The sequence below is a fragment of the Myxine glutinosa genome, chromosome 3 (assembly GCF_964187855.1).
Source record: "Myxine glutinosa chromosome 3, kmMyxGlut1.1, whole genome shotgun sequence".
Lineage (NCBI taxonomy): Eukaryota > Metazoa > Chordata > Myxini > Myxiniformes > Myxinidae > Myxine > Myxine glutinosa.
The window spans coordinates 190730489-190745119 of NC_136263.1; positions in this window are offsets into that span (position 1 = coordinate 190730489).

Below are 14631 nucleotides of genomic sequence, written 5' to 3' on the forward strand. Positions count from 1 at the left end.
ACCTGTAGGGCCAATCATTACCAGGGCCATTGTTTTAAAATCTCTAGGCTTTGCATTTACAGCCAACATATGTGTCAATGCTTTGTAATGGTGCATGTAAAGGGTGTTCCCTTTGGCCTGAGCTGAAGGCCTGAGTGAAATGCCAGACTCGTCGGCGCTGAGGAGGCTCTCTGAGAATGGTCAGAGAGATGTCCACTTTAACAAGCACATGATCAGAAGAACCGATTGGAGCAGAAGAAGAGCAGCAGACATTTGCAGGGAAGTTTGTCATAACCAAGTCCAGAAGAGAAGATGCTCCGTTGACTGAAATCCGGGTCGGGAAATTGACACATTGTGTCAGTCCCAATGAGTCACAGAAGTCCTTTGCTGAGGAGCCATGGCTGGTGAGAGAGGTACCCACACCCAGTCAGCTGGCATGATGACAGTTGAAATCACCACATATGAGGAAGAGAGAGTTGGAATGAGTGGCTAGAAGTTGGTCCATGTTGTCAGACAGCCAGATGTAGATGGAGTCATCACTGTTTGGAGGACGGTACAGAACACATATGAACAAAAGGTGGGAGCGGAGAGGAAGCCGTAGCCAGAGGTACTCCTGGGGGTGGGGTGGAGAGAGAGCAGTACAAGGAGAGTGTGAAAGAGAGTTTTTGATAAAGATAGCAACCCCACCACCAGGACGAGGCTCAGGTCTATCATACCAGAGGAGGGAATAACCCTGGAGAGATATTAAGGAATCGGGGAGATCTCGAAGGAGGAAAGTTTCTGTTAAGCAGATCACCTCTGGTTTGTGGTTTGTCAGAAGCAACCTGTATGGAGAGATCAATCAGGTTTGAGCGAAGGCCCCAGATGTTTGAGGTCCATACCGTTAAGGAAGAGGAAAGGGTAGCATGGGATACAGGACAGGGGAGGGGTAGGGTAAGATGGGGAAGAGGAGGAGGAGGTAGGGAGAGCTGTTGATAGTGGGTCGGAGATTTCAGAAGAGCTAGGAGAAAGGGAAGGATGAGGAGGACAAAAGGCTTGATGGTGATTGGATGAGTTTAGGAGGGGAGGAGCAAGGGGCGACATTAGGAGGGGAGGGGTGAGGGGGAAGTTTAGGAGGGGAGCGGCAAGGGAGGAGATTTGAAAGGGATGGGTGAAGGGGGAGTTTAGGAGGGGAGGGGTAAGGGGGGATATTTGAAAGGGATGGGTGAGGGGGGAGTTTAGGAGGGGAGGGGTAAGGGGGGAGTTTAGGAGGGGAGGGGCAAGGGGGAGATTTGATGGGGATGTGTGAGGGTGGAGTTTAGGAGGGGAGGGGCGAGGGGGGAGATTTAAAAGGGATGGGTGAGGAGGGAGTTTAGGAGGGGAGGGGTGAGTTTGGATTTTTGAAAGTGTTGGACGATTCATGGAAGACGAACATTTATTGCAAAATGAGTTTCTTTTGATTTTCAAGTCAGAGATCCGTTTGAAAACGTTGGAGGAGGGGTGGAATGCAGGTGAGTTTAGGGAATGTAGGAAGGAAGAACTGTAATGGATTGAATTTTTATTTGAAATGAAGAGATTTGGTGAGAAAATCGAAAACAACCTTTTGAAGAAGAAGAAAAGTGTGTTATATGCAACAGAATACAACACTTCAGGGGAAAGTTTAAACGTTTTTAAAGTAAACCGTGAAAACTATCTGGGGAAATTCCCTAAATGAGGGCATGAAGGTTTCCTGAGGGGGATTAAGGATTCCAGTGCAGGTTAATGTCATACAGGCATTCCTGTATGATGTCTAATAAATAAAGATATACGCGAACCTGACACTAGACCGAGGCTTCAGACTTTGGCACGCTCACGAGGCTGCACCGTCAAATAAAAACTGTTCCAACCAATCGTATTTGACGGGCTTTTAACTAGTTGTGCCAATAAATGACCTGATAAACCAGTTACCCTTCTCATGCATATATACGCCGTTAAAAGTCGATAATGGATGTTTTCTTTCACAATTTCATGAGATTCCCAGAACTCCGAGGACAAAGACATTTATATAATTAAATGCCTTATCCATAATTGAGCCATTTTTAAAAGAAGAAACAGTCAAATAATGGCAATAGGACCTGTGGAACATCTGTGGTAAAAGCCTTTGCTTGAGAGAATGCCACATAGTTATGTGGGCAGTGTATAGGCAACAGATTACTGTCTTGATCACTCCCAGGAAAAACCTAGTTTGAAGCAAAAATATTCCTGTTGCCTATGCAGCATATACAGTGTAATACATTGTGGTTTTATAGCTCGATGCAGCATATACAGTGTAATACATTGTGGTTTTATAGCTCGAATAGATTCCAAATGTGCTGGGCCTCAGGATGATAGGCTACTGAAGGCCTGAAGTCTCAGGATTGAAGCCTGGGCCTGTTTTACAATGAAGGGAAAACTTGTAAGGAGTGCTTGGCGATGTGACAGCTCCGAAGATGTATTTGGCTTCGCACAGCACCAACATGGTGGCGTTATGTTTAAGGTTACATTTGTGGGTGGAGTCAGGCCAGCTGTTCAACCAATTGGTGGAAAGCAGCTTGACAGACGGACGGGCAGAAAAGCACGTTATTAGATAAATAAAAAGGCTGATTATTAGTTTGAATGAGCCTCAGGGAATTGATTTCTGAAATGGTCATGTAATGTCTCCCTTGACAGTTACATTTCATCATCGTTCAGTGTGATTTTTCTTGAAAATGAAATGTCTAACCAATTTACCCACAATGCCTGCTGCTGGTGAGCAAACTGCAACTAGCCAGAAATGAGAACTGCAAAACTCACTTGAGGTTGACCTGGGGTGTGTTCAGTTACCAAGTTTCTTGTGGAGTGCTCGCTAAGTGGCTTATAATCACTCAAGCAAGCACTCCATTTGAAACTGTTGAACATACCCCAGATGAAGACACACCTGGATGACCTGGTCAGAACCATCAGGTGGTGTGACGTTGGGAATCACCACCAGGAATCCATCGATGACTCGTACTCTGCACAAAAGACACTGTGAGGTCCTTAATGTCCACCAACTTGTAATGCTTGTACATGGGACAACTTTTTGCACATTAATTACTTATGCTAATTAGCACAAACTATAGCACCATCTTGTGCCATTATTATCTGGCTGTGTACAACTGAATGTAAATTCTAAATATAAAGTATGTAGTCGATGTAGAGATGGGGAAACTGTCCAGGAGTGTGGGTGGTCGAGGTCCTACACACACGCATATGCACACACGCACACACACACCAGAGACAGAGACACATAGTCAAACACAGAGAGACATACATAGACGTAGACACACAGAAAGACACAGAGAGACACACATAGACACACAGAAAGACCCAGAGAGACAAACATACACATAGACACACATATATACATATACACATATTCTCGGGATCGGACATCCTGCCCCATAATGCAATGTCTTAGCAACGAACTCGAAGGGGCAAACAAAGGGGAAAGACGTGTCCTGCATGCACGTACTGTGTACATGAGTTGCACTTGTCACGTTTGCAGGTTACATGTATATTTTCTTCTTTTGATATTTCTGTAATTGCAGTCGTGGTCAAAAGTTGCTGCGTCTTCAATTGCACGAACAATAACGCAAAACACTGAGAACTTTCGTTTTATTTGAAACCAAGTCAAAGCTACTGAGCCAGAGAGAGAATTCTATGGCTAAAATCTGTCAATGGCGGCACAAAATATACTCGAGGTAACCTGTGGGAGCCCAAGTCAGATTATTCCGACGTTTGTTCAGCACATTTCATATCGGGTTAGTGATGTCATAGTTTACTTTTGTTATAGTTACTTTAGTTTACGGTAGTCATGTAAAATAGAAGCTAAAGAAAATCTGAAAAGTTAAACTGTCAATATGCCCACGAATTTCAAGATTGGGATTGTAATGTTGTGATTGTTCCACCAACATGACAGAACTTTTAACATGTGTTCTGGGCTAATGGCTAAATTTAACATGTGATCTGGGCTTATGGCTACATTTAACATGTGATCTAGGTTTATGCCTAAATTTAACATATGATCTGGGCTTATGGCTAAATTTAACATATGATCTGGGCTTATGGCTAAATTTAACATGTGATCTGGGCTTATGGCTAAATTTAACATGTGATCTTGGCTTATGGCTAAATTTAACATGTGATCTGGGCTTATGGCTACATTTAACATGTGATCTCAGCTTATGGCTACATTTAACATGTGATCTGGGCTTATGGCTACATTTAACATGTGATCTGGACTTATGGCTAAATTTAACATAATGTTCTGTGCTTATGGCTAAATTTAACATGTGATCTTGGCTTATGGCTAAATTTAACATGTGATCTGAGCTTATGGTTAAATTTAACATAATGTTCTGCGCTTATAGCTAAATTTAACATGTGATATGGGCTTATGGCTACATTAAATATGTAATATGGGCTTATGCCTGCTACATTTAACATGTGATCTGGGCTTATGGCTAAATTTAACATATGATCTGGGCTTATGGCTACATCTAACATGTGTTCTGCGCTTATAGCTAAATTTAACATGTGATCTAGGCTTATGGCTAAATTTAACATATGATCTGGGCTTATGGCTACATTTAACATGTGATCTCGGCTTATGGCTAAATTTAACATGTGATCTGGGCTTATGGCTAAATTTAACGTGATCTAGGCTTATGGCTAAATTTAACATATGATCTGGGCTTATGGCTAAATTTAACATGTGATCTAGGCTTATGGCTACATTTAACATGTGATCTGGGCTTATGGCTACATTTAACATAATGTTCTGTGCTTATGGCTAAATATAACATGTGATCTTGGCTTATGGCTAAATTTAACATGTGATCTGAGCTTATGGTTAAATTTAACATAATGTTCTGTGCTTATGGCTAAATTTAACATATGATCTGGGCTTATGGCTACATTTAACATGTGATCTTGGCTTATGGCTAAATTTAACATGTGGACTGGGCTTATGGCTACATTTAACATGTGTTCTGCGTTTATAGCTAAATTTAACATATGATCTGGGCTTATGGCTACATTGAACATGTGATCTCGGCTTATGGCTAAATTTAACATGTGATCTGGGCTTATGGCTAAATTTAACATATGATCTGGGCTTATGGCTACATCTAACATGTGTTCTGCACTTATAGCTAAATTTAACATGTGATCTAGGCTTATGGCTAAATTTAACATATGATCTGGGCTTATGGCTACATTTAACATGTGATCTCGGCTTATGGCTAAATTTAACATGTGATCTGGGCTTATGGCTAAATTTAACATGTGATCTAGGCTTATGGCTAAATTTAACATATGATCTGGGCTTATGGCTAAATTTAACGTGATCTAGGCTTATGGCTACATTTAACATGTGATCTGGGCTTATGGCTACATTTTTTTTTTTTTTTTTTTTTGTATACAGAATTGAGGCTCGTGAAAGAGCTAACATTTATCACACAAACAAATCAAGCAGACAAACAAAATATATAAGAAGAGGGAGCGGTAGACAAGATGGGGAGAGAAGGGGAAGCACACAAACACAACATTTGAGAGCAGGGACATCAGGAGATGTGTGGGAGGGAGAGGGCTTGGGGGGAGGAGGCGTGGGAATGGGGGGGGGGGGGAATGTGTTCTGCGCTTTATAGCTAAATTTAACATGTGTTCTGCGCTTATAGCTAAATTTAACATGTGATCTGGGCCTATGGCTACATTTAACATGTGATCTGGGCTTATGGCTACACTTAACATGTGATCTGGGCTTATGGCTACATTTAACATGTGATCTCGGCTTATGGCTAAATTTAACATGTGATCTGGGCTTATGGCTACATTTAACATGTGATCTCAGCTTATGGCTACATTTAACATGTGATCTGGGCTTATGGTTAAATTTAACATCATCTTCTGCACTTATGGTTAAATTTAACATGTGATCTGGGCTTATGGCTATATTTAACATGTGATCTAGGCTTATGGCTACATTTAACATGTAATCTAGGCTTATGGCTACATTTAACATGTGATCTGGACTTATGGCTAAATTTAACATAATGTTCTGTGCTTATGGCTAAATTTAACATGTGATCTTGGCTTATGGCTAAATTTAACATGTGATCTGAGCTTATGGTTAAATTTAACATAATGTTCTGTGCTTATAGCTAAATTTAACATGTGATATGGGCTTATGGCTACATTAAATATGTAATATGGGCTTGTGCCTGCTACATTTAAAATGTGATCTGGGCTTATGGCTACATTTAACATGTTGTATGGGCTTATGCCTGCTGCATCTAACATGTGATATGTTAAATGTGATCTCATGTTATCTCATTTAACATGTGATCTCAGCTTATGGCTACATTTAACATGTGATCTGGGCTTATGGTTAAATTTAACATCATCTTCTGCGGCTTATGGCTCAGGGCTTATGAGATGGCTAAATTGTGGCTTAAATTATGGCTCAGGGCTTATGCCTGCTACATTTAATATGTGATCTGGGCTGATGGCTAAATTTAACAGAAGCCATGCCAAGACAAGACCAGGGCCAAGCCTAACTTTTTTTAGTCCGATAAATCTGACGGACTTTGGAGAGTAGATTTCTAATCTGACATTTGTTACTCTCTCCACCATCACTTAGATGTAAATTTACATGTAACTTTATTCAGGCTAACCTGAGTAACAAGACACTTAACTTTTTACACGAATCAGCCGAATGCTGGTCGGGACAAGAATCAAGGCCGATTAATTGCAGTTTCACTCAATACCTGGGAATGCCTCACCTGGCAAATGTTCTGCATACTCAGAGGACATTGCAAACAGTTGGATGAACTAAATGAATCAATATAATTGAACCAAAATAAAGCGACAGATGAGCAAGTACGTTTCCGAAAGCGAGAGTCGTTGTGCACAAGGGAACGACGCTAACACGTGTGATCATGCGTGAAATGGCTCTTGTTTCCCCTTTGCCAATATGGCGGTCGCGTGGCGAAGCAAAATCACGTGACTGTGACGTCACGCCGACCCCTCGAAATAACACACTCATTTAAAGTAAGGGGAATGATGGAATAATTTTTTTCATCAGATGGCCATTGTAATTTAAAAAGGAAACAGTATTTTTTTGTTTAATCCTTCATGAACTGAAATTAATTTTCAAACTAGTTATCAAAGCTCTTATTAAAAAAAACTAGCAATGGTACCCGCCCTATGGGCGGGGCTTCAATTGGGAGGCCCAAATTAAAAGGTAAAATATCAGAAATTGAAGGCTTTTTTTTATTTTAAACGATTCATATAAACATCCGTTAAATCATATCACATGCAAATCATCAAAATCTAAACAGTATTTGTAGAATTTCAATGAACGCCACATCACTGTTCATATCGGTAAATATTATTCCATCGTGTTTCGAAAAATTGGGAAAAATAATTGGAAAAACAATATAGCCTATTTTACTCCAGGGGGTCCCAGGATTACCCACCCAAAATTTTGTTGCGATCGGTTCAGCCGTTTTTGCGGTACCTGGGAACGGCCGGACGGACAGACATTTGGTGAATTCTAGTAAGATGAATCGGGACTTCCTTCCACTTGTATCCGCTTAACAGCACATTCTAGAAGTTTCTTTGCGCTCTTTTCACTGAATGGAATCTCTCTGCTGTGCATATTGACGACATGAATGAAGCAAAACCCCGAAGAACTAACATCAGAATCTTCGCCTTCAGTAGCTGCATCTGACCACATCTAAGTCGCCATGACAGCTGCCACAGTACAGTGCGTACAGTCTGCAACGAAGCGCGCGATTGGCTGATAAGTGCTCACGGCCGCTCGTGGCCTATGTTACACGCGCTGTGATTGGACAATATTTATAAAAAGATCGCCAACATTTTGGGTGTTTTTTCCACATTTTTAAAATATGTGCAATGTTGGTGCATGACGAGTTTCAGATATTAATTCTGTAATATTTTTACACAACATAATATAAATGCAGGTAGATATGCGAGGTGGGTCACAAAAGTAAACAAAACAGGGACTCGGGCTACGGACTAAAAGGCATAAATATACTCAAAAAATACCCCATATGTGCACAGTTATATCATTAATTTATCGAAATTATCGCGTTGACGAGTTTGCTCCGGGTGGACTCGCCGTGCCGAAGCAATGTGCTTCACGAATGGCTAAATGAAAGGGAGTCACTATGGAGTGACAGTGTAGACCCCTCCCCCGAGACCAAAATCCCACCAGTCTCCTATTAAAACAAATCCACTTTACCACTATTTATCTCCCCCAGGGAATTCCCAAACACCAGACAGAGGTTTGGATGCGAGCTCGAGAAGGCGGTAATCAGGCGTCGCAACATGTATAATTAAGAAACACAAGGATACATAAGGAATTTTGATGCAGCAGGAGGCCATTCGGCCCATTATGCCGGCACCACATCACACCAGACCAATTTCAATGAAAAAAAGGAAAAATACTGAATGTTTTTTTTGTTTGTTGTTGTTTTGTAGTTTTGTAGTTTTTTGCATTAGTCCTCTCTGAAGTTTTTGTCCCCCGTCGCACAGCGGAGCGAAAGGGGGACTATGGTTTTCCCCTCCGTCCGTGTGTCCGTCCGTCCGTCCGTGCGTGCATGCATGCATGCGTGCGTAAGCGAAGGACCGCATTCGAATTTGGTGTGTGGGTGCAACCCACGTCAAAATCCAAGATGGCCGCCGCCATGTATGTCTGATGCCATGTATGTCTGAACCTTGTGAGATGAATATCTTGAAAAATAAGCGAAGTACCAACTTCTAATTTGGTGTGTGGGTGTATCTCGGCATAAGGAAGAACGCTATTGAAAATTGGGTCGCCACGTCAAAATCCAACATGGCCGCCGCCATGTATGTCTGAACCTTGTGAGATGAATATCTTGAAAAATAAGTGAAGTACCAACTTCTAATTTGGTGTGTGGTGTATCTCGGCATAAGGAAGAACGCTATTGAAAATTGGGTCGCCACGTCAAAATCCAAGATGGCCGCCACCATATATATGTCTGAACCTTGTGAGCGAAATATCTCGAAAAATAAGCGAAGTACCAACTTCTAATTTGGTGTGTGGGTGTATCTAGGCACAAGGAAGAACGCTGTTTAAAATTGGGTCGCCACGTCAAAATCCAAGATGGCCGCCGCCATGTATGTCTGAACATTGTGAGATGAATATCTTGAAAAATAAGCGAAGTACCAACTTCTAATTTGGTGTGTGGGTGTATCTCGGCATAAGGAAGAACGCTGTTTAAAATTGGGTCGCCACGTCAAAATCCAAGATGGCCGCCTCCATGTATGTCTGAACCTTGTGAGCGAAATATCATATCATAGCATGTTTTCTGCGTCTTCCACTTTGTCAACTCACATCACTTCACCGACGGGGGACCGAGGCGTAACGCTTGTTTTTGTAGTTTTCTTGCATAAGTTTGTTTTTCTGAAGTTTTTTTGTAGTTTTTTGGGGGTTTTTTTTGTAGTTTTTTGTATTTTACTTGGTTTTTTCTGGGGTTTTTGTCTTTTTTATAGTTGTAGTTTTTTTGGAAGTGTTTTTTTTAGTTTTCTTGCATTCGTTTTTTTCCCTGAAGTTTTTTGGTAGTTTTTTAGGGGGGGTTTTGTAGTTTTTTGTATTGTACTTGTTTTTTTCTGGGGCTTTTGTCTTTTTTGTAGTTGTAGTTTTTTCGGAAGTGTTTTTGTAGTTTTTTGGGGTTTTTTTTGTAGTTTTTGTATTGTACTTGTTTTTTCTGGGGTTTTTGTCTTTTTTGTAGTTGTAGTTTTTTCGGAAGTGTTTTTGTAGTTTTTTTTTGTAGTTTTCTTGTATTAGTTTTTTTTCCTGAAGTTTTTTTTGTAGTTTTTGGGTTTTTTTTGTAGTTTTTGTATTGTACTTGTTTTTTTCTGGGGTTTTTGTCTTTTTTGTAGTTGTAGTTTTTTTGTAGTTTTTTCTCGTTTTTTTGTAGTTCTAATTTTTTCTGATGCTTTTTTGTAGTTTTTTCTGATGCTTTTTTGTAGTTTTTTCTCATACTTTTTGGTATTTCTCTGTAGTTGTAGTTTTTTCTGATGCTTTTTTTGTAGTTTTTTTGCAGTTTTTGCTGATGCTTTTTTGTAGTTTTAACTCATACTTTTTGGTATTTTTTCTGTAGTTGTAGTTTTTTCTGATCCTTTTTTTGTAGTTTTTGCAGTTTTTTCTGATGCTTTTTTGTAGATTTTTCTGATGCTTTTTTGTAGTTGTTTCTCATGCTTTTTTTTTTTTTTTTTTTTTTTTTTTGTATACAATATCGAGGCTCGTGAAAGAGCGAACATTAATCACACAGAAAGACAAACCGACACATAAAACATATAACATAGGGAGCGGTAGACAAGATGGGGAGAGAGGGGGAAGGACACAAACACAACATTTGAGAGCAGGGACCGAGAGACATGGAGACATCGAGAGATCTGAGAGAGGGCGAGGGCTTTGGGGGGGGGCGTGGGAAGGGGGCAGTGGGAGAGGTATAAAACATATGGACACTGCCAGGACTTCCAGGAAAGAAGTTGGAATTTCAAACAAGGTGGATCTGGGGTGAATTAGCGGGGGTAGAAAAGATCAAGGTTTTGGATGGGGGAAGATAAGAGATGGTGGTGAACAGCTGTTTTAAAGACCTGGAGGGAGGAGTGGGATTGAAGGGAGTGAGGGAGTTTGTTCCAGAGGCGGGAGAAAAGAGGAATGAAAGAGTGAAGGTGAGCGGAGAGCCGAGATTTCGGCAGTTTAACCATCAGAGGGTTGCTGGCAGATCTTGTGCGACCTGTAGGAATATTTGGGGGACAGAGCACAGAGAGAGCTGGGGGTGCAAGGCCGGAGAGGAGTCGGTAGAAGACAGAAAGACCACCTACCTGCCTGCGGTGAGTGAGTGAAAGGCCCTCAGAGATAGCTTCATCGCGGGAGATTCCAATAATTCTGAAAGCTTTGGTTTCAACAGCGTGAAGCCGAGCTAGGTGTGAGGCAGGAGCACCGGCCCATAGGGGAGAACAGTATTCCATTGAGCTGCGGATGAAAGCCTTGTATGTGGTGAGGAGCTCAGGTGTGCCGAGGAAGGACTTCGCACGACGGAGGATGCCCAGTCGGCGACTGGCTTTGGAGGCCAGCTTTGAAATGTGGTTTTCCCAAGAACGATCATGGCAGATAGTGAGACCCAAAATCTTGAGCGACAGAACTTCTTGGAGAGGATTGTTGAGAAAGTAGATGGGAGGGTTGTCCAGTCGATCTTTTCGGAGGGACATAGTAAGAGTGTGAGATTTGTCAGGATTGAAAGACATGTTCCACTTGTTTGACCAGTCTGTGATTTTGTCCAGGTCTTCAGAGAGTGAGGAGGCAGCAGACTGCCGATCTGAGGGAAGAGGAATGGAGCGGCAGAGAGTGGAGTCATCAGCAAAGAGATAGAGAGGATTTTCGAGAGAGTCAGAGAGATCATTGATGAAGACCAGAAAAAGCACGGGGCCCAGAACACTGCCTTGGGGAACTCCAGCCTGAACAGGAAGAGGAGATGAGAGAAACCCATTCAGGGCCACACGTTGACGACGACTAGAGAGGAAGTCCGCCAGCCATGCGTGGAGATTTCCATGGATACCAAAGGAGGAGAGTTTGGTGAGCAGAGCGGGGTGCCAGACCGTGTCGAAGGCACGTGATATGTCGAGGGAGACAGCTCTAATTTCCTGTTTGGCATTGAGGACCTCCATCCATTGTTGAGACAGCAGAAGCAGCATGTCCAGATTAGAGTGACCTGGTCTGAAACCAAATTGATGATCAGAGATCAAGCCATTGGAGAAGAGGAAAGATTTCATATCAGAAGCAATGATGGATTCCATGACTTTGCTGATAATTGGGAGAAGGCTGATTGGTCTGTAGTTGCTAGGATCTGTTTTTGCACCTTTTTTGTGCAAAGCGGTGATGTTGGCTGATTTCCAAGCAGATGGCAGTTGACCTTGAGCAAAAGAGAGGGTGAAGAGAACAGAGAGAGGGTGAGATAGAGCAGCAGAGCAGGATTTTAGGACCCGTGGGCTGATGCCGTCGGGTCCAGTTGCAGAATCAGAGTCGAGGGTTGACAGAAACTTTTCCACCTTGTCAGGAGGAAAGGACACGGAGTCCAGGAGCAGCAGGGTACGACTGGGTATGGTGGGTACAGAGAGGGATGGGTTTGGGACACAAGATTTAGAGGCAAACACAGAGTTGAGGCATTCAGCTTTTTCACGTGCGGAGTCAGCTGTGTAGCCGTTTGAGGTAAGGGAGGGGATGGAGGGGGAACAAACACCAGAAACGGATTTGACCAGACGCCACCAGGATTTGGAAGAGGGAGACAGATAAGAGAGTTCGGTCTTGAGAACGGAGAGATATTGTTTCCTGGCTCTCCTGAGGGTGGACACACACTTGTTTCGGGCTTTGTGGAAGGAAATGAGATTTCCTTCCGTTGGATTTGCTTTCCAGGAGACGAAGGCAAGTTGTTTCTGGGCAACAGCCTCACCACAAGATTCCGTGTACCATGGACGGGAGGAAGGGTATGACAACTGAAGACGAGATGGGATAAATCTGTGCATGAGAGAGAGCAATTTACTTTGGAAGAATTCCCAGGATGAGTTGATGTCAGAGGTGGTAGAGATGGGAGACCAGTCCAGATGATTGATGGCTGCTTGAAGACCGTGCCAGTTGGCCTGAGTGAAATGCCAGACTCGTCGACGCTGAGCAGGCTCCCTGAGGATGGTCAGAGAGATGTCCACTTTAACAAGGACATGATCAGATGTTCCGATCGGAGCAGAAGAAGAGCAGCAGACATTTTCAGGGAAGTTAGTCATAACCAAGTCCAGAAGAGAAGATGTTCCGTTGACTGAGATCCGGGTCGGGAAATTGACAGATTGTGTCAGTCCCAGTGAGTCGCAGAAGTCCTTTGCTGAGGAGCCATGGCTGGTGAGAGAGGTACCCACACCCAGCCAACTGGCATGATGACAGTTGAAATCACCACATATGAGGAAGAGAGAGTTGGGATGAGTAGATAGAAGTTGGTCCATATCATCAGACAGCGAGATGTAGATGGAGTCATCACTGTTTGGTGGACGGTACAACACACATATGAACAAGAGGTGGGAGCGAAGGGGAAGCCGTAGCCAGAGGTATTCCTGGGGGTGAGGTGGAGAGAGTGCAGTGCAGGGCGAGTGAGGAAGAGAGTTTTTGATAAAGATAGCAACCCCGCCTCCAGGACGAGGCTCAGGTCTATCATACCGGAGGAGGGAGTAGCCCGGGAGAGATACTATGGAATCAGAGACATCATAAAGGAGGAATGTTTCTGTTAAGCAGATCACGTCTGGTTTGACAGAAGCAACCTGTATGGAGAGATCGGTTAAGTTTGAACGAAGGCCCCGGATGTTTGAGGTCCATACCGTTAATGAAGAGGAAGGGGGAGCATCAGATACAGTCCAGATGCTTCTCAGTGAAAGACACATGAAAGCGTGCTTGGTTTGCAAAAGTTTGCAATTGTTTGCAAAAAAGCACCTAAAGGACTCTCAGAATGTGAGAAACAAGATTATGTGGGCTTTCATGTGTCTTTCACTGAGGAGAGGCTTCCGTCTGGCCACTCTGCCATAAAGCCCAGATCGGTGGAGTGTTGCAGTGATGGTTGTCCTTCTGGAAGTTTCTCCCACCTCCACACAGGATCTCTGGAGCTCAGCCAGAGTGACCATCGGGTTCTTGGTCACCTCTCTTACCAAGGCCCTTCTCCCCCGATTGCTCAGTTTGGCCGGGCGGCCAGCTCTAGGAAGGGTCCTGGTTGTTCCAAACTTCTTCCATTTAAGAATTATGGAGGCCACTGTGCTCTTGGGAACCTTCAATGCAGCAGAGATTTTTTTTAGGCTTCCCCAGATCTGTGCCTCGACACAATCCTGTCTCTGAGCTCTGCAGGCAGTTCCTTCGACCTCATGGCTTGGTTTTTGCTCTGATACGCATTGTCGGCTGTGAGACCTTATATAGACAGGTGTGTGCCTTTCCAAATCATGTCCAATCAATTGAATTCACCACAGGTGGACTCCAATCAATGTGTAGAAACATCTCAAATATGGTCAAGAGAAATGGGAGGTACCTGAGCTAAATTTCAAGTGTCATAGCAAAGGGTCTGAATACTTATGTAAATGTGATATTTCAGTTTTTCTTTTTAATAAATTTGCAAAACTTTCTAAAATCCTGTTTTCTCTTTGTCATTATGGGGTATTGAGTGTAGATTGATGAGGGAAAAAATGAATTTAAACGATTTCACCATAAGGCTGCAACATAGCAAAATGTGAAACAAGTGAAGGGGTCTGAATACTTTCTGAATGCACTGTATATGAGAGGTATAAAACACATGGACACTGCTAGAACTTCCAGGAAAGAAGTCGGTATTTCCAAAAAAAAAAGTGAATCTGGGGTGGAATGTGGAATTTCAAAGTGGAATTTCAAAACGGGGGTAGAAAAGATCAAGGTTTCGGATGAGGGAAGATAGTATCCTCCACTTTTTTGGAAGAAATTCCACTTTGAAATTCCAAATTCCACCCCAGATCCACTTTTTTTTTTTTGAAATACCGACTTCTTTCCTGGAAGTTCTAACAGTGTCCATGTGCTTTATA